Here is a 24,544-nt window from a genome sequence, read left to right on the forward strand (position 1 = left end):
ACAGGGAGGAGAGGTTTGGGTAACACGGATGAGAAGCTTAGACCAGCTGGATGGGGCCGTGGACGCCAGACCTTTCCAAATACATCCTTAAACAAAACACACTGGGACAACCCATTCCTTCAAAAGGAAGGAATCCGGACACCTGCAACCACACGGGTGGACCATGAACGCATTATGTGGAGTGAAGTAAGCCAGTCACAGAAGGACAAGTACTGTGTGATCCCACATAGTGTGGGACCCAGCGTGGTCAGATTCAGTGACAGAAAGAAGGGGGGGTGGCCACGGGCTCAGGGAGGGTCATGGGGAGGGAAAGTTCTGGAATTTGTGCTGATGGGCACACAATGTAAATGTCCTGAACGCCACTGCAGTGTGGACACTGAAAAAATGACTAAAGTAGTAAATTTTACAGCATGTATATTTTAGCACAATAAATCACAAAAAAGAGAAAGAAAGTGCTGCAGTCCGGAGGGGCAGCGTGGGGTGCAGGAGGGGCCCCCTTCCCACTGGCCTGTTACTCAGCACAGGGGGTTGCTGTCAGCACACGTCTAATAGTCTAATAACCACGGTGGAAGAGGGGCGGTGAGGACCCCACCTGCCTCCTGGGCTCCAAAGGGGCAGGGCTGGGAGATCCCTGCGGGGGAGGGGGGTCACTTTGGTGCCACGACAGTAACATCAGGGCACGTGCACTTCTGAAGACACCTCCCCTTCCGTCCTGTCTGCCTCCCCGCCTCTGCAGTTCTGAGTCTGCACACACCCCCTGCCTCCCTGCCAATCGCTGGCCTTGAAAGCAGCTGGCCCCAGGTCTGACCACGAATGCAGATGGGAAAAGCCGGGAGAGTCTCCCGTAATTACAAGGAGATAAGACTATCAGGTGTAATTAAACGGTGTCCACAGGCAGACCCTCGGCTACAGCCCGTCCCCCCGCCTTCCTCCCCGCTTTCCCCAAGTCTGCAAAATAAATTATCCTCTGAAGTCAGCAGAGGCTGAGCTACGGAAACAATTAAACAGAAATTAAATCTAATTCATTTATACTCTCAGCACAAAGTGGATCGTGTAGGTTTCTTCTCTCTCGCCTCTGCTTGCCTTGGTGTTACAGAGGACTATTATGGGAAATTAATCACGAGGCAAAGCAATGAAAGTGATCTATCACTGTGAAAGTGCACTGACTGACTACATGAAATCTCGTACAGCAGCTGGAAAATTTAGAGGTGATACTGTTTGGGGGAAGGGAGAACCGGGGGTTGTGGGGGGGGGGGACAACTGAAGTCCGCGTGACAGCCGGGCCATGACCCGCTTCCCCCTTCCTCCAGATGGGATCCTGCCGAATGAAGGCATGGAGGGACCCATGCGTCGCTGGGCTTGTCACATGTCTCCAATGCGTGGCTCACACCCCGGCAGGGAGAAGCATGAAAAGCGTCCCCAGAGGCCAGTTGAGCTTGGACCTGGGGATTGTGGGAAAACCTGCTTGATAGTCACTGTTTTCCCCACAAATGGCGGGGGAGCCCCTGGAAGGATGGCCTGCAAGGATCAGCCAGGCCCCGTCTCCCCATCGACAGACTGGGGGTGACGCCGCCCGCCTGCCTCCCCTCCAGCCCCTGCCCGTCCATGTGAGGACGAAGTGAGCAAATGAGCAGGATGCGACCGGCCGGTCGGGATGCACGGGGCACAGGGAGAGTGTGCTGCCCAGTGCAGGGGCCACGTTCCTGGTTTCCTGCTTTCAAGAGGGACAGTTTGGAAAACTGGCTTCCCACGTGCGGAGGGTGGAGATGGCAGAAATAGAACATTGTCTCCAAACGAAGGAGGGCCTGGGGCTGCTGGGCAGAGTGAGGCCGCCGTGCCTGTGACATGCCAGGAGGAAGCCCGGGGCTGGTGGGTCCCCCAAAGGCCTGGGATCACCAGGCCCCCAAACAGATGCTCTGGAGGTAAACCCAGGAACCTAGGAGTTGGGGGGCCAAGCTTTGAATGCCGCAGACAAATAGGAGGAAACAAAGGCTACTTCTCCTGAAGAGCAGGCAGCCCTCTCAGCAGATGGGGCTTTCCCCAGGGGCCCACACACCCCATTGCTGCCCCAGGGCTCGCTCACCAAAGAGAGGCCTGCGGCCACACTCTCAGGCAGCTGCCAGGGCACAGCCAGAAGGGGACAGCAAAGCAGGAGGGACATGCCAGGTGACAGGTGAGAAAAGTGTTTCCGAAGTTCCTGAGCCCACTCACCCCACAGTGGCTCCAACTGTGAAGCCCACCCAGCCTAGTCGAGCCCAAGTTACCCAGGAGGTGCTCAGGGGACAGAGGCCCCCACAAAACAGGAAGGGACAGAGAGGGGTCAGTTCTGCTGGGGCTCAGCCCATCCTCCTGCACCTGGCTGCCACCCCCACCCGCCGTGTCCCTGTGCTCAGAATGGGGGGGGCCCGCCCTCCCCTGGTTATCTCCCCTTTTACCTCTCCTCTCCTGTCTGTACAGCCACAGCCACTGGGGCCTCTGTAGTAAAGGGCTAACCTTGTCCCCCCCACAATTTGGCCCTCGCCCCTGGCTCCTGGGAGGTCACCTCTGGGCCCCCGGAAGGGTCTTCCTAATGAGAGTGTTTACCTGGGGCCTTGGGCCACCCAGGTAGTCTATGCTGACGGTGTGATTTGGGGTGGGCTTGCCCTCTGGAGGGGCTGCAGACTGAGGTCAGCCCCATGCACACTCGGCTCTGTCTGCAGGCTGAGCTCCAATGAAAACGGGCGGCAAGGCACGTTGGCGGCCCTGGCTGGCAGCACTCCGTGTGCCGTCGCTGCTCATGCTGGGAGGACGGAGCGCGGTGCACACAGCCCCCGGGAGAGGACACCTGAGCCCCTGTCTGGGCCGCCTGGACCCTGCCCTGTGTGCCTCTTCCCTTTGCTGATTTTCATCTGTGTCCTTTTACTGTAACAGGCTGTACTCGTGGGAGGATATCAGCTTTGCCGAGTCGTGAGCCCTTCTAGCAAATCACTGGACCTGAGGGTGGTTTCGGGGACCCTGAACTGCGGTGTAGCCCCAAGTCTCTTCTGTGCAATCGACAAAGCTGAGGCCAGAGTTCAGGGAGCTGCGTAAGGTCGTGCGGGGCCGTGGGAGTTGGGCCGGGACCAGTGACCCCTCCCTGGCGCTGGGCCTGCCCCATCCCAGCTTTCGTCCTTGTCTCCTCCCCCCCTCAAAAGGGCTCACTGGGCAGCGTGTCAGCTGGCATGACCATCAGGCTGTGCCCCGGGCAGACTCAGTGAGCAGGGTGGGCGGGCGTGGGCACCGAGACGGGTCCCCATCAGCTCGAGATTGGGGAGGAGCACAGCAGCTGCCCAGGCTTGCGTCTCTGGGGACAGCAGTGGGACGAGGAGGGGCACGTCAGGCCGAGACAGGGAGCAGCCTTGCGCCTCAGCAAACTGAACTGCCTGCCCTGAGTGCACACGGGGCCTGGGGGCAGGAGCCAAGGACGCTAATTAAAAGCCCAGCACACGCTCCCCGAGCAGACGCACACGTCCCGTATGCCCCCAGCGGCCGGCTTCCCTCTACCCTGACTCAAGCAGGGGGACACAGGACTGACAGTGATGAACGTCCTCTGCCACTTGCGCCTGGCACCTGGGCCTGGGGAAAGCCTGCGCCAAGTCTCCCGGCTTCTGCTGGCCAGGCGTGAGGGCAGGCTTAGCACTGGACTCCCCTCCGAGGCCGCAGGGAGCCTGCAGGCGCCCCTTCCACACAGGGCTTCTACTTGACATTGTCCCTGTGTTAGAGGTCGTCGTCATCCCCCCCAGGACCAGCGACAGGAACTGCAGGCCACAGAACAAAGAGAAAGTGCGAGGCCCTTAATCACATTTCAAGATGGCGACAGCAGAGCTTTCAGTCAAACACAAGCCCTTCTGAGCATGGGTCCCTGTGTGGCTTTGCATTGGACGTGGGTGAAGCTGGCCCTGTCCCCGCTGTCAGACCCCTCCCGCCACCTGAACAAAGCCTCCAGACTGGCAGAGAGGGGCTGCGCTCAGAAAAGGCACCGCTTGTCCCCCTCGTCGTACAGCCAGGGGCCTGCTGCCTGCCCAGACCAGCACATGCGTCTGCGGGTTAGGCGCACACACACACACGTGCTCACACGTGTACATGCACACATGCACGCACACAGACACACGGACACACGCTCAGGAGAGCACTGCACCAGGTCAGAGCTGGCTGCTGCCTGACGTGGGGGAGCAGCTGCCCCAGGGAGAGCCGAGGTGGGTGACAGGGCCAGCGCCACCCTGCCCCCCAGAACACGCCTGGGGGTCAGCCATCTCCTGAATCCCACACTCCCTTCTGGCCTCAGTGCCACCAAATATTAGGTTGGTGCAAAAGTAATTGTGGTTTTTGCAATTTATTTTTAACCTTTTAAACCACAGTTACTTTTGCACCACCTGGCCAGGCACACCTCACAGGTCACGGGGTTCCACCCCTCAGGCGCAGGTATGTTGCCCTGGGAGACGAAAGGCTGGGATTTCGGTCCTGCTCTCGTGACTAACTCGTTGCTTTTCCCTCCTGGACCTCAGTTTCCCCATCGTTAAAACCAGGGACTTGGCTAAACGATGCCAGACCCCTGTTCTAGGACAGGGACCTTCCTCTCTTCCTCCAGGGAGAGGAGCCCAGGATTCCAGAGGGTTCTGAGCTAATAAAATAACTCCATTCCCCACCTGGATAAACGTGACATTGACAGACGGGTACTGTAGAAAGCGGCGTTCGGGCCGGTTTACCAACACACCGCAGACACATGGCGGGCAGGTTCACAGCCGATTTCCCACGCCCAGTACTTACAAACCGTCTCAGCGCTGCTGTGGGCAAGCAGCTTCCTGTGCGTCTCGGAGCCCGTCCTCCTCCTGCCGTCCGGTGCTTTTAAATAGGAGAAACCACCACAAAGCACCACCCTCGCTCCCACGGCCAGCATGTAGGCCCGCCTGGGATTTCACTGCAAAATAATGGCCCTGAAATATGCCCAAGGCCCCACTCCCCAGGATGTCAACTTCATGTGGCCGGAGTTGTTCCCCGAACTGCCAATGTGCAGAAGTGGAGCCCAAGACCGCTGCCCACAGCGGATGCTGAGTCTGGAACATGCACGGGCCTTGCATCTGGCAGCAAAGTGCTCTGCAGGACGGGCGGCCGTGGAAGCCTCGCAAGGTGGAGAAGCGTCCCTCTCAGACCCTCCCCAGGCACCATGCTTAGGACCTTCACGGTCACATAATTACGCAACAAGGATTCTTGCACACGATCTACCAGCAGTGTCTGCCACAGTGCCTGAAGCACGCCCTCCACGTGGCTTTAGCTGCCCGACCCTGCTGGGAGCCCTGAGACCAGGGTGTCCAGGACCCCACCCTCCAGGTGCCAGGGCACCACCACCACCCCCCAAGTTGTGACAATCAAAGATGTCCCCAGACCTGGCCAAATGGCCCCTGGGGACAAAATCGCCCCGGCTGACAACCTGCTACAGATTCAAGTCCTGTGGGCACAAAATGCCCCCCATCACTGTTCACCAATGTCAGGCTGAGCGTGCCAGCAAGGGACAAAGGCTGCCATCCTCATTTCCAAGAAAACGACTCCAGTCGTGGAGGAGGCGCCATGCCCTGGCAGTGCCGTCTCATTTCTGCACCACCGAGCGTGCTCTTACACCCATGCCCACCCCAATGGGGAGAACGATCTGTACCTCTGGAGTTCTCTGTAACATAAATGTGTAAATCGAATCGCAGTTTTACACTTGCCAGACGCTCAGAGTCCAAAGGCACTCAGCTGGAAGTCTCTGGAAAGTCTATTACATTGGTTACCATCATCTATTTTTCTAAGCTTGGGTTTTTGTAATGGGAATCTTTCTGTGTGTGTGTAAATCTCAAATCGTATGTGTGTAAATCTCAAATCAAAAGGGATAAAGACTCATCTTTAGTTAGAATTTTGAAATAATCTCTTGAGATAACTGGCCCCCACTCAGAATGGAAATCACGAACCTACAGCCTGACTGGATTTGTTAGGACAAGCCAATCACACCCCACGCCTATCACACGTGGCTGCAGCGGGGACTCGGGGCCCCAGCTGCTTCCAAGTTGGGGCGCCACCATCTTATGTCCCCACCCAGGTATCATCCAGCTACAGCGAGGGGACAAGAGCCAGGGGAAGAGGTTGCACCCCCAATACTCAACCCCCTTGCCCGGAAGTGACAGCATCACTTCTACTCATGGTCCACTGGGAACAACTAGGCCCATGTCCCCCCCCCCCCAGGAATATGGAGGGTTGGGGAGTGTGGCCCCCCTGGGCAGCCGCTTTCTAACAACTACCTGCACCAGGAGGGAGCACAGCCCTACAGGGCCAACCCACCATTCGGCCACAGGGTCAGTGGGCAGCACACACATGGCTCGCGGTGAGGCCATGACACTGGACCAAGTAACTTCCTTCCCAAAGGAGAGGCGACCCCAGGACTGTCATCCACACATTTTGTCACCTTTCCTTCCCATGGTATTAAGTCCCAGGGGTGCCGTCTCGCTCCTCAACAGAGGGATGGCAGGACAGTGGCCTAAATGCCCCGTCAAGGAGTGGCCCCCAGCCCCACTATCAAACCAAGTTGCAACACGGGAAGCACGTGATCATCGAGTGCAGGCTGGTCGGGCGAAGGACACTGGTAAACAGAGAAGCAGGGAAGGTGGCGGGGGAGGGAAAGGGGAGGCGGTTCTGTCCTGGCTAAACCGGGTCCCCGTGGCTGGACTGAAACGGACGCTAACTCTCAATGCTGCTGCCCGGCACATACAACTGAAAGGGCACGGCCCATACGAAGCGAGCACGAGCCGCCCTCTCCAGAGGACTCTGAGCAGACATGGCCTCTCCTCCGCCTTCCCTTATACCTGCGTGGGTGAGCGACCCGGCAGAGGAGGGCTTGGGACACACCGGGTGACACCAGCCCGTCCTGCTCTCAGCACTGCAGACAGCCTGGTTGAGGGCTGCAAGGGGACTGGACATAGAAGGACCCACAGCTGGCAGACTCACAGGGCACCTGCCCACCCGCCACCAGGGCAGGATTGCCCCTTCTCTCCACCCTCACTCCCGGCCACTTCTGGGCCAGGACCACCCTCATCCTGGCCCCCCGTCTGCTCCTGGGGGCACAGAGCGCTCACACCACCTCTGTCCTGCCAGGACCTTCAAGCCAGCCTGCTGGCAAACATGCTCTTCTTTTTCTTTTCTCTCTTTCTTCCCTAGTTGCCCTTCTGGGAGAGAGAAGAAAAGCCAAGTCTTCCGGAAACACCCATCCTGCCATTGCATATACAACACCCATCAGCACTGAAAGCGCGACACTAAGAGAAGCTGGCTGTGGGGTGGTCCCGCGGTGGGGCCTGGCAGCCCTGCGCTGAGCCCCCCTGAGGGCCGTTTCTCCTCTCCCCCCGCGCCCCTCCCTGCCAGCTTGGGCTTGCCCATCCATTTTCATGGTTGGTCAGTGTGCCTCTGTTTCCCCACCCCGGGCCTACGTGGTGAATTTCTATCCTTCTTTCCCTCCCCCGAGGCTGCCAGCCATGCAAATGGCACCTTATGCAAATCAAGGACTCCCCCATCTGCTCCGATACTCCCCACTTCCCCTTAGTAACCTGTTTCAGGGGCTGTGGTGCACGCAGCAGATGATACGACTTTATTTCTGTAAACCCAGTTGGTCCTGCAGTGCTGGCAGCCACAATAATAGAAAAGCACGCCGGTGCCTGCGTCTCGGAAAGTCTGCTATCAGGCAGCACCTCATTAAAACGAGCTGGAAGGGGCTCCGAGAAGAGGGAGAGGCGCGGCGGGTTCCCGGCACAGGGGCACATGGAGTCCTGCTCACTCAGTGTGTGCCGTGGCTTGAATGACATCCCCTCAAAAGACATGTGTGGTCCTAACACGATACCTGTAAATGTGACCTGATTGGAAACACAGTCCCCTGTAGATACGATTAAGGTGTCGTTAAGAGGAGGTCACACTGGAGTGGGGCGGGCCCTAATCCAATATTATGGGTGTCCTTACAAGAAGAGGACACAGAAACCAGGAGAAGGCCACATGACGACACAGGCAGAGACTGGGGGACGCAGCTATAAGACAACGAACGCCCAGGACTGATGGCACCAGAAGCAGGGGAGGCGAGGAAGGGCCTCCCTCAGAGGTTTCAGCGGGAGCAGGGCTCTGCCAACGCCCAGACCACAGCCTCTGTCCTGCCTGTCACCACAGGCTGTCCCACCACAGGCTCAATCCCGCCAACAGCATGACATCCACCAGCCCCTCGCCATCAGAGGCTCTCCAAGCACCTCCGTCCCACCTGTGACTCAGGTGTTGGTGTAACTGGGATGCTGTCTGTTGTTAACTCCCACTGTGCCTTCAGCCTCTGCTTCAGGGCCGCAGGGGAGGTGCCCCAAACATACCTGGCAGAATGCAGGCGGAGCTAAGTAACTGCCCCAGGTAACGAGCCAGCAGGTGGAGGTGGGGCACGAACACAGCGCTCCCAGGCAACTCCAGATGAGTTCTTAAGGCCCCATCTAATGCCCAGAGGACACCCTTGCCGTCCAGAGCCCACGACCTGTGTGACTGGAACACAGCTGCGGTCAGTCTTTATATGTTCTGTGGCGGCTTTCACGCCTGCACGGCCGAGCTGAGTCGTTGCCACAGAGACGTCTTGCCCACGGCGCCTGAAAGACCGACTTCCTGGCCTTGACAGGAGAGGCTCGCAGGCCCTGCTCCAAACACCCCACCGAGGGGGAGCTAGCCAGCCTTACTCGAGACCTGGGGTGGGGGGTTAATGGGCCGCACTGCGGCTGCGCCTGCCCCTGTGAGGAGGGACCAGCAGTGGGGTCCTCTTATCCTCTGACACACCGACGAAGTGAGGGCACTCACTGAGCTCCGTGGAGGCCGAGCCAGGCAGGCGCCTGCCCTGAGAACTCGACTTAACGCTGTGTTTGGAGAGCGGATAGTACCATGGAGAGGCTGCACGTTCCTGGTGGGATTCAGGACAGGACGTCCACACTAAGAAAATTCCAGAGTAAAGATAAAAACCCAGTGGCCAGAACACTTTTAAGGCCAAATGAAACTTAGGGAGAACTGACGTCTACAGTCTACAGTTGATGGTGCGGCCGGATAACAAAGGTGACTGGTCGCCACCCAGCTGGCACCCTGCTCACAGGCCACCTGGGCCCTGGAGTCCGATGCTCCCATCTGCTGGGCCTGCCTAGATCCAGCCTCCAGCCCCACGCCCCTCTCCGGCCACAGCCTGCTGTCCGCAGGGTCCAGGTGTCCCGGCCCCCAGCCCTCTCTCTCTGTCTCATGCACCTGAAGGACAGCAGCCCCTCCGGCCATGAAGGGTTGAGACACGACTGTGCGTGATTTCAAGGGTGGGGAAGTGACAACTGAAAATGCCGGTTTCCTGCCCCCACAGTCCCCGCGCTCTCCCTCAGGCGCCCTGGCCCTGGGCCCTCAGTGAACAAACACCACGCGCATGCACCCATCCCAGCCCCGCACAGTCGGAGAGGCACACGGACTGGAATCGTGCCTTCTCTCCTCTCACGCCTCAGCCCGGCGCCCGGTGACTGCCCCGCGGGGACACAGCGGACAGTATTTTATTCTGAGCTTGTGATGGAATCCATCCACAAATTCAGAACCAAGAGGCAAGCCAGCCCTGCAAGCCGACCAGGGGAACCAAAATGGGTGGTGGTCTGTCCCAGCCGTTCATGCATTCATTCACTTAATCCCTCGTGCTGGCCTGTGAGTCCTGGGGCTTCAGGGACAAATGAGACTCTGCCGCGCTCCCGTCCCCCGCCCGAGGCCCATGGCAGAGCCCAGATGCGATAATTATCACAGAACAGCTGACATTCTGCTGAGCTTGTACAAATTGCTGGGGGGGGCACAGAGGATGGGCCCCTAGGAGCCCGGGGAGCGGCCCCTCCAAGGGTGTCGGCATTTTAAAGAGGGTCCCTTTTTAGCAGTAGATTCCAGCAGCATGGGTTTAGCGAGGTTGTTCATTGTGTGTGGGGGGGAGGGTGGCACTGGTGCCTGCTGTGCCCACCACCTAAGGTCTCCTCCACCAGGCCCAGGACTTGGCAGGCGTCTGCAGTGAGCAGCCCCCTTTCTCCCCGGGAAAAGACACGGCAGGTGCAGGCTCCTTCCTGGAAGGAGTGGCACAGAGAACACTGTTGCCATTTCCACACCCCCAGAACCCACTTCTCAGCCCCCACACTGACTGCTTGCCTTCGGGGGAGGGGACACCTACGAGCCCATGGGGGTCTGCAGCACAGGTGCCCACGTTTGCCTGCCTGCCTGCGCTGGCTGCCCTGCCCAGGAAGCCCCAGGTGTTGTGAGGAGGTTGGCACCCATGGAAGAGGCGGGCAGCCACAGGCGAGCAGGTGGCCGTCGTCTCCCGTCTCTAACGTTCTCCACACCTACAGCCGCTTCACTTCTAAGCAGTCGGTGAAGGACGGGCACCCTGTAAATTTAGAACGCGTGGCGGCTGGTTGTTTTTGGTTTTCATCTTAGCAGACGGGGTAGGGGGAGGAGACGGGAGAACCATCACAGCCCAGCCCACGTGGGCACTTTCAGAAAGGGCCGTCTTTCCTGAAAGTCAAAAGGACCGGCCCCTCTGAGGCCGGGTCCCAGCCCCAGCCCCCAGGGCCACGCCTGCAGCACTGTTTCCACAAGAACGTGCCCACCAATAGGGCCTTAGCCCCCACCCCTGGGCACCCCCCTTCCCTTTCTCACATTTGGCTAAAAATATAGCCCTTTTTGGCAGCAAATACACCCAGTTTCCCTAGAACAGAAGCTTCCTGGGAATCCAGACAAGGGAATAGCTCTACCTCTCAGGGAGCCCAGATGGATTCCTGAAAATTGTGTCAAACGAACTTTGTAAACCCAGGCCTGCTCTCAGGGCCTCACCTTGCTCTGCGACACGCTACCCTCCCGGCTCGCTGCCCCTGCCCAGCCCCTCCCACGTACAGCACCCCCACCAGTGCTGGGCTGAGCGAAGTTAAGAGGCGGCCAGGGCCGGGAGACAGAACATCTGCACGGAGTGCGGGAGAGAAAGGGGCAGCTCAGTTTCTCTGCTGTCACATCTATCACCTGCTGGTCGTGAAGGTGAAGCGAGGTGGTGGCCCGTAGCCAGCCACACCTGAGGCTGGACCACACAGAGCCCTGGCCAGCACAGAGGACAGAAGAGCCAGGGGGAACCCTGGGGCCCTGCCTGTCCTCGTCTGACGATGCTGGAGAGGGGCTGCAGGGCACACAGCTGCAGAAATCACCACAACAGTAACCTTTGGAATCACAGGGGAAAAGCGAGGCCCCAGGGACCCATTCCTGCTCCACCACTCCCTTTTATCAAGTGACTATTAAAACTGTGTGTGCATGGGGGGGGGGGGCAGCCACTTGGCTCAGTTGGTAAAAGCACAGTGCTCATAACACCCAGGTCGCCGGTTCGATTCCCACATGGGCCAGCGAGCTGCGCCCTCCACAACCAGAGTGAAAACGACTTGACTTGGAGCTGATGAGTCCGGGAAAAACAGACTATTCCCCACCCAATATTCTCCAATAAAAATTTGTTTAAAAAGTGTGTGTGTGTGTGTGTGTGTGTGTGTGTGTGTGTGTGTGTTGGGAAGGAGCCCCGAGCAGGCTGGAGTTCAATGTTAAGTGACATGCAAAAGCTCTAAGGGGGCCCTCGCTGGTTTATACCAAGGGGATGCGAGCTGGATTACACAATCCTCAAGGGAAGAGAGAGGGTGGGCGCTGCTCAGCGCCTGCCCTGGTTCAAGCCCCACCCTAGGTACCTGACCCTCGTTATTTCATGTCATCTCACAGCATCATCCCCATTTTCCAGAAGGGAGTTGGGGCTCAGAGAGGTGCAGGAGTCATGCTAGATCTACACGCCCATGCAGACTCTGCCCTCGGTTTCCTTGTAGGACAACCCCAGGGATGGTGACAGGCGGAGATCTCTGTCCTCCCAGGTGTAGGTGGTGCTGGGAGTCAAGCCGTCCTCCAGTGCAGCTGGTCCAGGCCCCAGAAATCGTCCCGAGGACACGCCTGCTGCCTGGTGTGGGTAGAACAGGGGACTAGAGACACTGTCATGGGGGGTGACAAACACCTGTCGGGAAGGGTCTCCAGGCCGTCCCATCACTAGGGAACACCAGCCCAGGGCCCAGGGGTGAGGGGGCAGCTCCTGGTGTAGCTCCCGGTGTGGCCCCTGGGCCCCTGGGAACTAAGCACGGGAGCTGGACCGCACAGGAGGGCTGACCTGGGCTCTCTGGTCAGGGAGGCTGAGCAGCCTTTGGCAGGATCCACGGTTATAATTTTGTCCTTGTTATAAAATAAAAACACATTCACTGCAGAAAATTTAGAAACCACACATATGCAGAAAAGAACATTTAAAATAGCCCATAATCTCAGGAACCTGAAATAACTGCTGTTAGCATTCTGAGCACACGTGCCCTCCCGGACTCCCTCTGCTCACAGTATGCATTTGTGGAACCAAGTGGGCCATACTGTACATTCCACATGGTAACTTCTTTCCATTTAACTGTAGCCCACACCCGATCATTAAGGATTCTTCCACCACGTCACTTTCTAATGGCTGAATTAGCCAAAGGATACTAAGGGGACAGCTGAGGACAGGCGAGGAAAATTGTATAACAGAACATTGCACTTAAGCACTAAATAGGCAAATGTCTTTGTAAGCGAATCAGCCTCATGATTACAGAAAAACATGGTTTAAAAACATTATTTTTCTCTTTGGTCCAAATTGTGCAATATCAGAAAACCAAGGATGCCGTCTAACATGACACTCAAAAGCCAGCTCCCCTCGGCTGGTGACGTCTTCTCCCGGAAACAGCATCAAAGTTCTGAAGGGCTGACTTCCTGTTACTGCAGGTGCCATGGATCCCCCCAAACTTATATGCTGGAACCCTCACCCCCAATGTGAGGTTATTTGGAGGCGGGGCCTCAGGAGGTGATTAGGGTTAGATGAGGTCATCAGGGTGGGGCCCTACGATGGATTAGTGCCCTTGTAAGAAGAGCCAGAGCGCTCTCTGTCTCTCTCTGTCTCTCTCTCTCTCCTGACATTAGAGGACACTGCGACAAGGCAGCCGTCCACGAGCCAGGAAGACAGCCCCCGCCAGGACCTGACCATGTTGGTGCCTTGCTTTCAGCCTTCAGCCTCCAGAACTGTGAGAAATAAATTTCTGATGCTGGAGCCGTCTGCTCTGTGGTATTCTGTCCTGATGGCCAAGCTAAGGTAGCAGTAAGATGTCTAAGATAGTTTGTGCACTGGAAGAACGCAGCCATCGGGACTGTGAAGCCAGTCCCCGGGGAGAGAGCCACGGTGGCACGTGTGCAGGAAGACGAGATAGCAACCTGAATCCAAGGACCATCCCACTGGACTCACGTCTGCCCTCGGATGTGAAATGGGTGCTGGGCTGGGGTCTGCCGGGAGGCACAGCTTTCCGCTGGCTCCATAGCAACGTCAGAGGTGACGACACCCCCTGGGCTGGCTGCTCACGTTAGGGCAAAACGTCCTGGGCTCCCCTTCACAATGGTCTGACCGTGTTTGCAGCCTTTTCTCCAGCTGTGAGCCCAGCGGGATGGGGAGAAAGGAACCGAGAACACAAAGGTGCTGGTAGGGACAGAGTATGTCCCAGAAGAGCAAGGGGCACCTGCAGGGTCAGAGGGGACCCCAGAGCAAAAAGAGGGGCTCCTGTCTGAGGACCGGGGCTCAGGGCACACAAGCAGTTCATACAGACTCAGGCCCTCGCCAGGGTCTGGAGGGGCTGAGAACCCCTAGGTCCAGCCTCAAAACTGGCCAGAGGCTACTCCATCGTCGCTCCTTCAGCTTGGCTGAAAATCCAAGGACGCGAGTGTCCTGAGGCCGAAGCAGGGGTGACTGGCCATAAGCTGTGCCGGCCCCCAGACACACTGTGACCTAACAACCACGTCCTTGGGAGAAAAAAATCTGTGCTCATAAAGTGTCACTTTCGCCGAGCACCTGTGTCTTCCTGTTTATTTTTTATCTGCAGTGCCCAGCCGTCTGCATTTGCAGGGTCACTGCTGCCACTTATTCCGGGGAACAAGGTGGGAAGAGCCCACCTGAAGGGTGGGTCCGCCATGCACGGAGGGGACCTCGGGTTGGCCCCAGCTCCCTCTTCTGTCAGGAGCTATTGACCCCTCAGTCACAGCCAGCTCTGGGGAAGGCCGGTGTCCCCTCCACAGGCGCCTGTCCATGACCAGCAACGGCTGCAGCTCCCTGAACACGGGCAACTATCCCGGCCTCACCCTCCCCACCTCTGTTCACGGCTAGAAGCTGACCCCACAGAGGGACGGGCAGGGAACATTACCATCCCCTCGGCCTGGCCGTCTGACCCAGACTCCTCCATTATACTCAGCACCGTCGGACTCACACCCTGGCTTGCACCACAAAGACCTGGCAACACCGGTAAATGACACGTGCGAGCCTATAACCTACCAGCCGAGGGGCCCTGCTTAAGGGGGCCCTGCAGCTCGATAAACACGCACTCAAGGCCACATCAGTCTGTCCCAGGTGCTCCACCGCCCTGACGGACACACAAGACAAGCCAGGCTCCCCCACCCCTTGGGCCGCCCCGTGAGCTCAGGCCCCCAGCCGCTGGCATCTTCCAGTGGAATGAGGCACCAAAGGGTCTAAGTGGGACCAGCCATGGGCGTCGGAGTCCTACCGGCCCAGTGCTTTGCACAGAGAGCCCTGCGTCGTCTTCTCTGTCCTCTAAGGGACCCAGAGGTGGGCACTGACCCACTGGGCAGCTGCAGCATTTCCTGGGGCTGCCGTAACAAATGCCACAGCTGGAGGGCTCAAAACAACACACACTTACTCCCGCACAGCTGTGGAGGCCAGAAGCCTGAAATTGCTGTGGGCAGGGCACCCCTCCCTGCACAGGCTAAGGGGCAGGTCCTTTCTGCCTCTTCCCGTTTCTGTTGTTACCACAACCCCTGGCTTGTGCTGCATCACGCCAGCCTCTGCCTCCGCCTCCACACGGTCACCTCCCGTGTCTGGGTGACCTCTCCTCTTCTTACAAGGACGCCAGTCATTGCATTTAGGGTCCATCCTACTCTAGTATGATGACCCCACCTCAACCTGACTGCATCTGCAAGAAGCCTGTCATCCCAGGTCCTGGGAGTTAGGACTTGGACACACGGGGACACAGCCAGCGCATAGAGTCGGTCTGTCCCGGAAGGTCAAGGGTGAACGGGCACCTGCACCAGTGCGGGGCCCTGCTCCAGCACCCCAGGTGGGGGCCTCGCTCCATCCTGACACCTGCTGGAGCCCGACTCCCCGAGACTGAACCAAATTCTGTCTCCCAGCGCCTGCAGCCACAGGTCCTGTTTCTACTTTTGATTACAAAGGGACAAATGGACTTTGAAAACGTGGGGCATCGAGGCAGACCCACCCCCTGCCCACCTCGCCCTCCAAGGCCTGAAAGGTATGTCCCTGCTCACAGCCAGGTCAGCCCCAGCTGGCCACTGTCCCTCCTAAAGCAAGACATAGAGGTGACTGCAAGTGCCCCAAGGAGACCGGCCATTGGAGTTGGGGGCCTGAGGCCTCCCCCAAACAAGCCTGGGGTGCTGCAGGCACAGGGTGGGCACAGGGCAAAGTCTCCATGCTCTCGTCTCTGGATCCTGTCTGAGGGGGTTGACCAGAGACAGGGCAGCCCCTCACCCTAACCCAGGCCGTGCTGCAAACATAAGCCCCCCAACACATGAAACAGAGAGGAGCTACCCCCACTTGAGTCTATCATTAAAATGTGAGCGACTGTGTGATGACATCTCCCCCAGAGGCTGAAAGCTCCCTGATGATGGGGGGAGGGGGGGCGCGAGGGGGGCCAGATCTGTGTGTGTCCCTGGCACATAGTAGGGGCTTGACACAGTCTTGTTAAAAGAATGAATACATGATACACATTAATGAATGAATGAATGAATGAACGAACGAATGAATGAATGAATGAATGAATGAACGAATAAATGAATGGCTAAAGTGGAGTGGGAGAACCGGAGACTTCCGTTCTCTCCTCATCACACCTGCAGCCCCTGGGATGTCTCCCTGTAGAGTTACAGGGTGAATTTGGCCCTGTTAGGGGAGATGACCCAGGGCAAAGCAGGACACCCCCAGCTGCTCCCTCCCCAGGCTGGATCCCCTGCTCTGGAGCAGAGCCCTCTATGGTGCAGAGAAAGGTGGGTGGGGTTGTGAAAAGCATCTACGCCAGGGCCAGACGCCTGTCTCTGGGGCAGCACCAGGGCCGTGAAGTACTAACTGAGGCTCTGGAGCCCATGTGGGTCCTTCGAACCCAAGAACTTGGAGAGGAAAGACAGGCATGCATGAGGTGCCCGTGTGGGGTTTGGACGTGTCGACTGCCAGGAGCCCCGGACGGCCCCGCGGGAGAAGCCAGGCCTGAGCCCGAGATGAGGTGCTCCAGAAGCAACCCCAAGACTGTGTGGAAGTGAGAATGGCCCACATGTGCAGAGCGCTGGGGAATGGATGAGACAAAGACTCCCTGAAAACACAAAGTACCTGAACAGGCCGTTCACAGAGGTCAGAACACAAATGATTGATAAACACAGAAAAAAGACACTCGGCTTTCCCAGAGCTGGGGAGATGCAAGTTAAAACGATAATCCGGACCCCTGGACTGACAACTACCTTAAGAAGTAATAACTGATATTGACATGGGTGTAGGACAGAGGGGCCCACACAGCAGGCAGAGATCTGTATATACTTTCAACTCTGCAATGTAATCCAACGCAGTTATTAAAATTGACTCCATGCAGACCCTTTGCCCCAATAATTCCACTTTCGGGATTTTTCTCCAATGAAGCAGAAAGTGCCAAGAAAATAGGTATGTAGCCCATGAATAACGTGTGTGCATATATGCATGAGTGTGTCAGGGTTGGCAAAGGGGAAGGTTTGAGAGGAGACACTTCCAACTGTTAACAGAGGGCAGAGGTCACCCCAGGAGAGATGGGGCTGGCCAGGAGCAAAGGAGACTATTCATTTCACTTCAGACGCTTCCGTCTTATGAGAACTAATACAATGAATAAGTAATGACTTTTATAATTCATGCGCCTGAATTTTTTAAATGACTAAGGCAATGGTTTTCAAATAAAGTGTTTCCACCTCCCATGCTGTTACAGGTAGGGCTCCCAGATTCAGCAAACAAAACACAGGATGTACAGTTAAGACTGAATTTCACACAAACAAGTCCTTCTAATACAAACATGTCCCATGCGGTATCTGGCACATACTTACACAAAAACTCTGTGTTGTTCATCTGAAATTCAAATTAACTGGGCGCCCTGGGTTTTACCTGGCAGCCCTCGTCACAGGGGAGGGGACAGGAAGAGACAACTTCATGAATCTGCCACTCTCGTGTTTCCTCTCGTTGCCCATGAGAACCCGCCATATCGCCCCCAATGACATTTCTTCTCCCAGTGACCACACACACACACACACACACACACACACACACACACACATACGTGTGTGGAGGACACGCTCTAAGAGGACATCCTTTGACTTGGCCCCTGAGAGTCAAGATGTCACATCAAACTCGCCCTGCTGGTGAGCTCCTACATTCCGTGTCCCAGCCTGGCAGTGGCAGGCACATGGAAGGCAGTCAGCAAACTCCAGAGATTAATTAATGGAGGACCAGGTGCTCCACAGAGAGAATGGCACCCCCTCTTTAAGGCACATGGCATCCGGCTTCCAGCGCATTTGCTCCGGGGGTCACCCCCACTTCTTAGCCGTGACCGGAACCTTGCAGCCGCCTCGAGCCACCGGTGCTCCCTCTGCCCTCCTCTTTCCCAGCACAGAACACACACTGCATCGAGTGTGACGCACAGTGGCCTAAGCCACTGCTTCCAAAGGCAGGCTGTACCTGGAACTCGTCCCAGGTTATCCACTTGCTGTCACGGTGAGGAGACCTGGGGCTGAGGACGGGGTGGCGGGAGTCAGAGCGACCTTGGCCAAGTGTAGGTGGCAGGGGGTCCTTGAGCTCCGGGGCACCACCTGTGCAAGCAGAGTCCAGTGGGAGCCCTGGAGGGTTCCTGAGCCTTTCTGCGTGTAGGGTCACTCATGTCCCCAGCCCTCCTATTCCCCCACGTGACACTTGGACTCCACTTTAGAGCGCCCACCCTTGCCCGCAGCCAGAGCAGCTCTGCAGGCCCAGGTGTCCCTGCTGGAATCACTGCTTAACCCACGCGTGTCGAGTTGCGCATCTCGGAAGCCACGGACAAGGTATTAACATCACAGCCACACTGATCTTTGTCAATTACGCGCCCGTGTTTGAGCTCCACGGGCTTTAAATTGAATCAGGACGAAATCATCGGAATAAAAAGAGCCCAAACCTCAGCCTTTCAATTCCAGCACTGGGGAAAAAAAAAAAAAAGGTTATCCATTTCATAATGGCCTTCTACCCCGTAATGAACAGGAAAAATAAATTAGATTCCAAGCTAAGGGTATATTTATGCAATTTCATTACGTGCCCATGAGCAAGCCTGGTTTTCACCAAGATAAAAATGAGCTCTCAGAAACACTCGCACTAAATAAATGGAGTGATTTAACAGCTTAACGGGGAGCGTGGAAGAGGAACTGAAGGACAATGTCAAAATGGGAACGTAAAAAGAAGACGGACTAACGACGCACTCCCTGTGCTGTGTGCGAAACGCCTGCAGTGTCCGAGCCTCCGGCCCGCGGCGCGGTGGGTCTGCCCGGCCCTCGCTGGCGGCACCCCTGTCCTCAGTGCTGTGGGTCACGCGAGGCCAGGAGCGGCAGAGGGAACACGGGCTGTCCCCCTCAACTCAGCGGGGGAGCCAGCGAGCCGGGAAGCCGGTGCAGCTCCGCACAGCAGTCATCAGAAAATCCGACCCCCAGAGCCCCAGGCCCAGCGGTCAGTTCTCCTGGGCCCCCCCAGTTCTCTGCAAGGAGACACCCCTCCCCTCACTGCAGGAGCTTCTGTGGGAAGAACTGGGTGTTGTCTTAGCCCCTCCTGTTCCATCACTAACCTTTCCTCTCCTTCCCAGAAGTTCCTCTCGGTTCCCTTTGCTTCCGTGTCAGGGTTTCCTGCTGCTTGCATGGCACCAGCTTCCAGGGCAGAAGAGGCACGTCCTGCCCACGATGGCCAGGTGGCTATGCCCACGGGGTTTCCTCCAGGGGCCCCACGCACCGGCTGCCAGGCCCTCATGTTAGCATTTCTCTTTACAGAAACAAAAACATGTTCTCTGCCTTCAAACTCTCTGGGCCGCAGACTATTTTTTCAGTGTATTGTTTATTGTACAACGCTCGAGACCTCTGGGTGAGAGGCATTTTGTAAGCTCGGTTCTGAAGGGTGACAAAATAATGCATTTATTTTTATGTGTTTTAATGGCTATTTACAAAGCTGAAGGGTGTCCCCTGAAACTCCAGTGGTGGCGAGCTGGGACAGACTCAGACAGAGAGCTCAGGGACCTCTCTCAAAGGCAGCCTTTTGACTTCCCGAGTTGCCCCCTTTGCCTCCCAATGGGGGCCCCCTGGTGCTGTAAACAGGGCAAGGAGAAGGTCATGAGCAGCTGGAATGGGGCACCTCTGGAGGAATCCCCTTCTCCACGGATAAGGACGCACATCGGGTGGGGGAGCTGCGAGGACACACCAGCCAGCCCAACAGAAACGCGGGTCACTTTAAATTTTCTAATAGCCACATTTATAAGTTTAAAAAACAGATGAAATTAACTTTAATAATATAGTGCATGTAACCCAATATATCCCACATATGATGTGGGTGTGAGAGCCACGTACGACGTCCTTAACGAGACAGTTGACGTGCTCTGTGTGCTCAGTTTTGCAAATCGGGGTGTGTTACGCTCACAGCCCAGCCCCACGTTGGAGCTCTCGCTTCTCACCCGTGGTGGCGTCCAAACTCTCAGGTGAGGCAGGCACAGAACTCCTTCACGTCACGACTGTCTCGGGCACAAACAACCCCCAGACTAAAAGACCACCATGCGGCCGCGTGAAACCCAGCGCGAGGCCGACGCAGGGCGCAAAGAAAATGCCCAGCACTCAGAAAGGGGGCTTTGCAATCTTCACCAGCCACGAGTTTCCAACACCAGCAGGAGACCATAGGAAGACTCCGCACCTCCATGACTTCTCGAGCACCTTCCATCAGGAACAGAGAACCGTACAGGTGGGATGCTCATGCCCCTCCTCACAGCTCCATGAGGCAAGTGTAGCATCACTGGGACCCCCAGCGACACACAGACTCAGGTGGGGATGCCCAAAACCACACAGTGAGCCCACAATGAATGGGGCACTAATCACCCTCTGAGGGTAGAAGAGAACCCCCGTGGAACCAAGCAGGTGCCCAATCCCCCCACTTCCCACTTTGGGTGCCTTCAACTACTCAACACAGAGCACAAACCATGCCCTTCCTGCCAACTCCACGGTCCCTTCTTGCCCAGGGCCTCCCAGGGGAAACATGAAACAAACACACAGATACGTCCGTACAAGCCCAGGAAGCTGAAATGACTGGGAAGGTTACGTGCACCGAGCGGGCGCCCATGTGTGGTCTTAGGTACAAAGCTCCTTAGTGCAGCCAGAGCTGGAAGTCCACGGGCCGGTGTGGGTCCTGGCTACTGCCCAGGGAAAGGTTAAAGCGACTGGTCACCCAGGAAAGACGCAGCCAGTGTCCGCAGAATGGGGCTGTGAGGGTGGATGCAGCACCAAGAGAATGAAGCTGAAGACCCCGGGGACAGAGGGGCATCAACACCCTCCCTGAATCCCACCCACTGAATTTCGGGGCTCCCTCCTCTTGCTAAGGTTGAGGACAGGTCCACAGTGCTCTGGTGGTCATCCTTGCAGTGACCCCGTGAGCAGGTGAGAAAGCTGCTGCTGTGACTGGTTGGTCAGCAGTGGGGTCTGGACCCAATGCCGGCGGGTCACTGTTTCAGTGTCACCTGCTCAGGTTGTCCCACCTGGTACCAGAGCCGGCCCTTAGCAAGCTGTACGGCTCAGGACGGGCGTCGCCCCTCACCGTGTGCTGCTCTGTTGTGTTGTCACGTGGTGGAAGGGGCATCGAGGAACTCAGGGGGCCAAAGAGGCCGGTCTCCAGTTGCCAGGGAATTGATGTGGAGAAAGAGGAGCGGGAGCGAGGAGAGGAGGGAGAGCAGAGAAAGGAGGGGCCCCCCGCAGCTGCCAGACGCGCCCGCCACCCTCCACCCCGCCACCCCACATCCCGCCAGCTGACCTGCCACCACACGGCCACAGGCTCCCAGCAGATGGCCCCTGGCCACATTCCCTGAGGGCCCTGAGGAGGACATCGGCCCGCACCCCGGGCTCCGTCTGTGTCCCCGAGCCACCCCCTCCACCACCCCCTGCGCTTACATAACTCGGGTCCTTCCTCACCCCACGCAGCGCCATCCTCCAAGCCCCACACCTTCTAGACACGGGGGTGGAACATCTGCTCCTGCCATTCCTCTGCAAGAGAACATGTCCCCACACACTCACACCCCAAACTCAAACAGTGTCACCCTCTCCAAAGCAGCGAGGGATAAAAAATAACATAAAATAAAAACATGCTACCACCACCCACCACATCATTAAGGGGGGGAAAAAAAAAGACTCCTACAAATAAAACTCCTTCCTTCTTGTTCTAGAAAAGCAGTAAGGAGTCCTGGGGGCAGGAGCGGGAAGGGGACAGGACGGCTGCTCTGCCTTTTCATCCCATCGCTCAGGTCGTCCTTCATGGTTCTTATTTTCACAACAGAGAGATGTCCACACGGATGTGAGCACTGCCTGTGCGGCTCCCCCCGTGTTCGTGCGAGGACAGGATTTAGAATTCCGTGCCAGGAAGTGGCATCCAGGATCCCGGCTTGCCCTGCCCCTCAAAGGAGCACACCTGATAGAACATGAGGAGCCATGTTTGATTTGGGACCAAAAAATCAGGACCTGCCTCCCTGGACCCCCAATGCAGGGGGATTGCAGGGAGCAGAGCCCGGGCTGTGCCAGCCACCACACCATCCTGAGAGTCTGCACCCAGCCCCTCGCACCCCAACATCACTCAGCCCTGGGGCCTGGGGCAAGGAGGGCTCGTGGTGCCCTCCAGCCACCAACACCTGGATGCCTGCCTGCCTCCCCTGCCACAAAACAAGAGGAAATCCACAATTTTTCCCCCAAAGATGCTCTAAGCCCAGGCCCTGTCAGCCAATCCAGCCTCATCGCTGAGCCCGTGGTCCCAGTTCCGTGAGTCCCAGCAGCCCTGAGTCCCCACCATGGTGGTCTGGCCTCTCACTGCTGGCCACAGCCAGGAGACCAGTTCAGTGTCTGGGCACACGCACTCACACACACTTGGCCTGCATGCAAAAACCACCGTGCTACAACTTCAATAAATCCCAGATACAGGGGACACACTTTGCAGATGTGCATAATGACAAATGTAAAGCAACCGGGGGGATTCAGGACGGTCACAGCTGCGGCCTGGATTTCAGGACGGCAGAGGAGAGCCCGAACCCCGGGCTGTTCTCCCCCCAAACGGGGGAGCCAGTCCCTCAGCCCAGAAAGGAAGTGCATGTTTATGGGTGTTTCTCAGAGGATCCCCTTTCGGCCACATGGCCAGCCCCATTATTCATGCACATGACCAGGCTCCATCGATGAAATGTTGTCACCGAGGTCCCACAACCGCTGAAGTGTGGTCCTGTCCGCATGCAGCCTTCCATTCCCAACACCCAAAGATGGATGACCGACGGTTTGTCCACAGCCTCTGCCACACCCTCCTGTGCGCCAAGGGCAGGGCGTCCCTCCGTGCCCTCCCACCTGTCGCATTTCTCGCCGTCCCCTTGTCATTGCTAAGGCCACTACGCGGCAGGCATCCTGCTCAGAACAGGCAAGGAGCCGCCCGGGAGACCAGCAGGCGAGCAGGTACCATGATGGAGAACCGTGCAGGACCACACAGAGCAGAGGACGGGGCACCCCAGCGGCCCCGGGGCTGCGGTTAGAGTGCGGCACGAGCCAACATTCCTCCTCTTCCCTCCTTTATTAAAACTCTGCTGCTTAGGTGGCTGGTTGGCTCAGTTGGTTAGAGCGCGGTGCTCATAACACCAAGGTCGCCAGTTTGATTCCCGCATGGGCCAGTGAGCTGCACCTTCCACAACTAGACTGAAGATAACGACGTGAGCTGAGCTGCCGCTGAGCACCCAGTGGGGCGGCCGGGTGGCTCCATTGGTTAAGGCACAGGCTCTCAACAACAAGGTCGCCAGCTCAATTCCCACATGGGATGGTGGGCTGCACCCCCTGCAACTAAGATTCAAAACAGCGACTGGACTTGGAGCTGAGCTGCACCCTCCACAACTAGCTTGAAGGACCAGGACTTGACTTGGAGCTGATGGGCCCTGGAAAAAACAGTTACCCAGTAAAATTAAACAAAACAAAACAAAACAAAAAAAACTGGAGACCTTGGGACCGCAACCGGACAAAAACAAAAAAAACACTGAGCTAGCAAGAGCCACCGTTAACCTACTGGGACAATCCTAATTGTTGCAGTAACCGACACATACGGACCGAAGGCGCTCTGTTTGCATTATCTCATTTCTCCTTCCTCCAGGCCATGAGGGGGCGATTAGTATCACCATTTAGCAGGTGGAGAAACTGAGGCGGAGACACACGCTGGCCGAGGTCCCCCGGGGCCAGACCAGAAAACATGCCAATTACAGGCAGGCCAACCTTCACCTGCCTTCCAGCCGGGCTAAGAAAGGCTGCTGGTAAGTGACAGGAAACAAAGTCGTGGGTTTGCAGGAGTGTCTCCTGGGTCCCCCAAGCACAAGCTGTCATCCTTAGAAAGTCCTAAGGGAGGACCTGGCAGGACAGGAGGGTGGACAGGCTCAGCCTACGGGGGCACCTGAGACACAGAAGCTCAGCGTAGAGCTGACACGCACCCCTCCTCCGCGGCTGGGGGTCCCGCACAGCCCGAGTGAGCAGTGGCTCCCCTTTCCCACTGGAGATGGGGACAGGGAGGCAGCCCGACAGTCACTAGAGTCCAGCTGCAGCTCTGAGCAGATGAAGTGCAGGTCTCCACCGAGACTCAGATGTGATCTACGTGACACCAGCATTAAGGTGAACTGGGACAGTCTCGAAGGACATCACACAACGGTTTGTGTCTGTGTGGAGACAGGGTGGTGACGCTGGCCTCCAACTCAAGGGGAGACTTTGGGGGCACCCCAGGAAGATGAGGCGGCCTCACAGAGCAGGCCTCACGCTTTCTTTGGCAGGGAGAGGGGAGCCCCCAAAAGACTGATGAGACCCAGAAATGAAAGAGGAAACAGATTACTGAGCCCACTTCATGTCCCTGTCCCGCAACAGGGAGACAAAGGACTTGAAAGGAGAGGGGACAGCGAGACTCTGCCCTTCACCATGTGGCCAAGGAGCACGGCCAAGGAGGCCCCAGTGCAGGACAATCATGGGCGTGAAGTGAGCACGCCAAGGAGGGGTCCTCCAGGCTCCTGACACACGGAGCAGCCACCTGCGAAGCCCCAGTGTTCTGGGGAGGCCGCGCACACACACGGACATACCA

The 24,544-nt window shown here is 57.3% G+C and overlaps 1 protein-coding gene across 6 annotated transcripts in view; it reads right to left on the reverse strand.

Annotated features, from left to right (window-relative positions):
• RBFOX3 (RNA binding fox-1 homolog 3) overlaps positions 1 to 24,544 on the reverse strand; it is a 362,978-nt gene that overhangs the window by 296,539 nt on the left and 41,895 nt on the right. Inside the window, exon 1 of one of the 6 annotated variants that reach the window (XR_012492321.2) lies at positions 19,014 to 19,129. The exons of 4 other annotated variants lie outside the window; for them this stretch is intronic. The gene's annotated coding sequence lies outside the window, so the exon portion shown is untranslated. Of the gene's footprint in view, positions 1 to 19,013; positions 19,139 to 24,544 lie in introns of those variants that run through there. One more of the 6 variants, XM_088802435.1, reaches the window with a different exon arrangement.

This window comes from Rhinolophus sinicus, chromosome 12 (assembly GCF_057876585.1).
Source record: "Rhinolophus sinicus isolate RSI-liver-muscle chromosome 12, RSI-T2T, whole genome shotgun sequence".
Classification (NCBI taxonomy): Eukaryota; Metazoa; Chordata; class Mammalia; order Chiroptera; family Rhinolophidae; genus Rhinolophus; species Rhinolophus sinicus.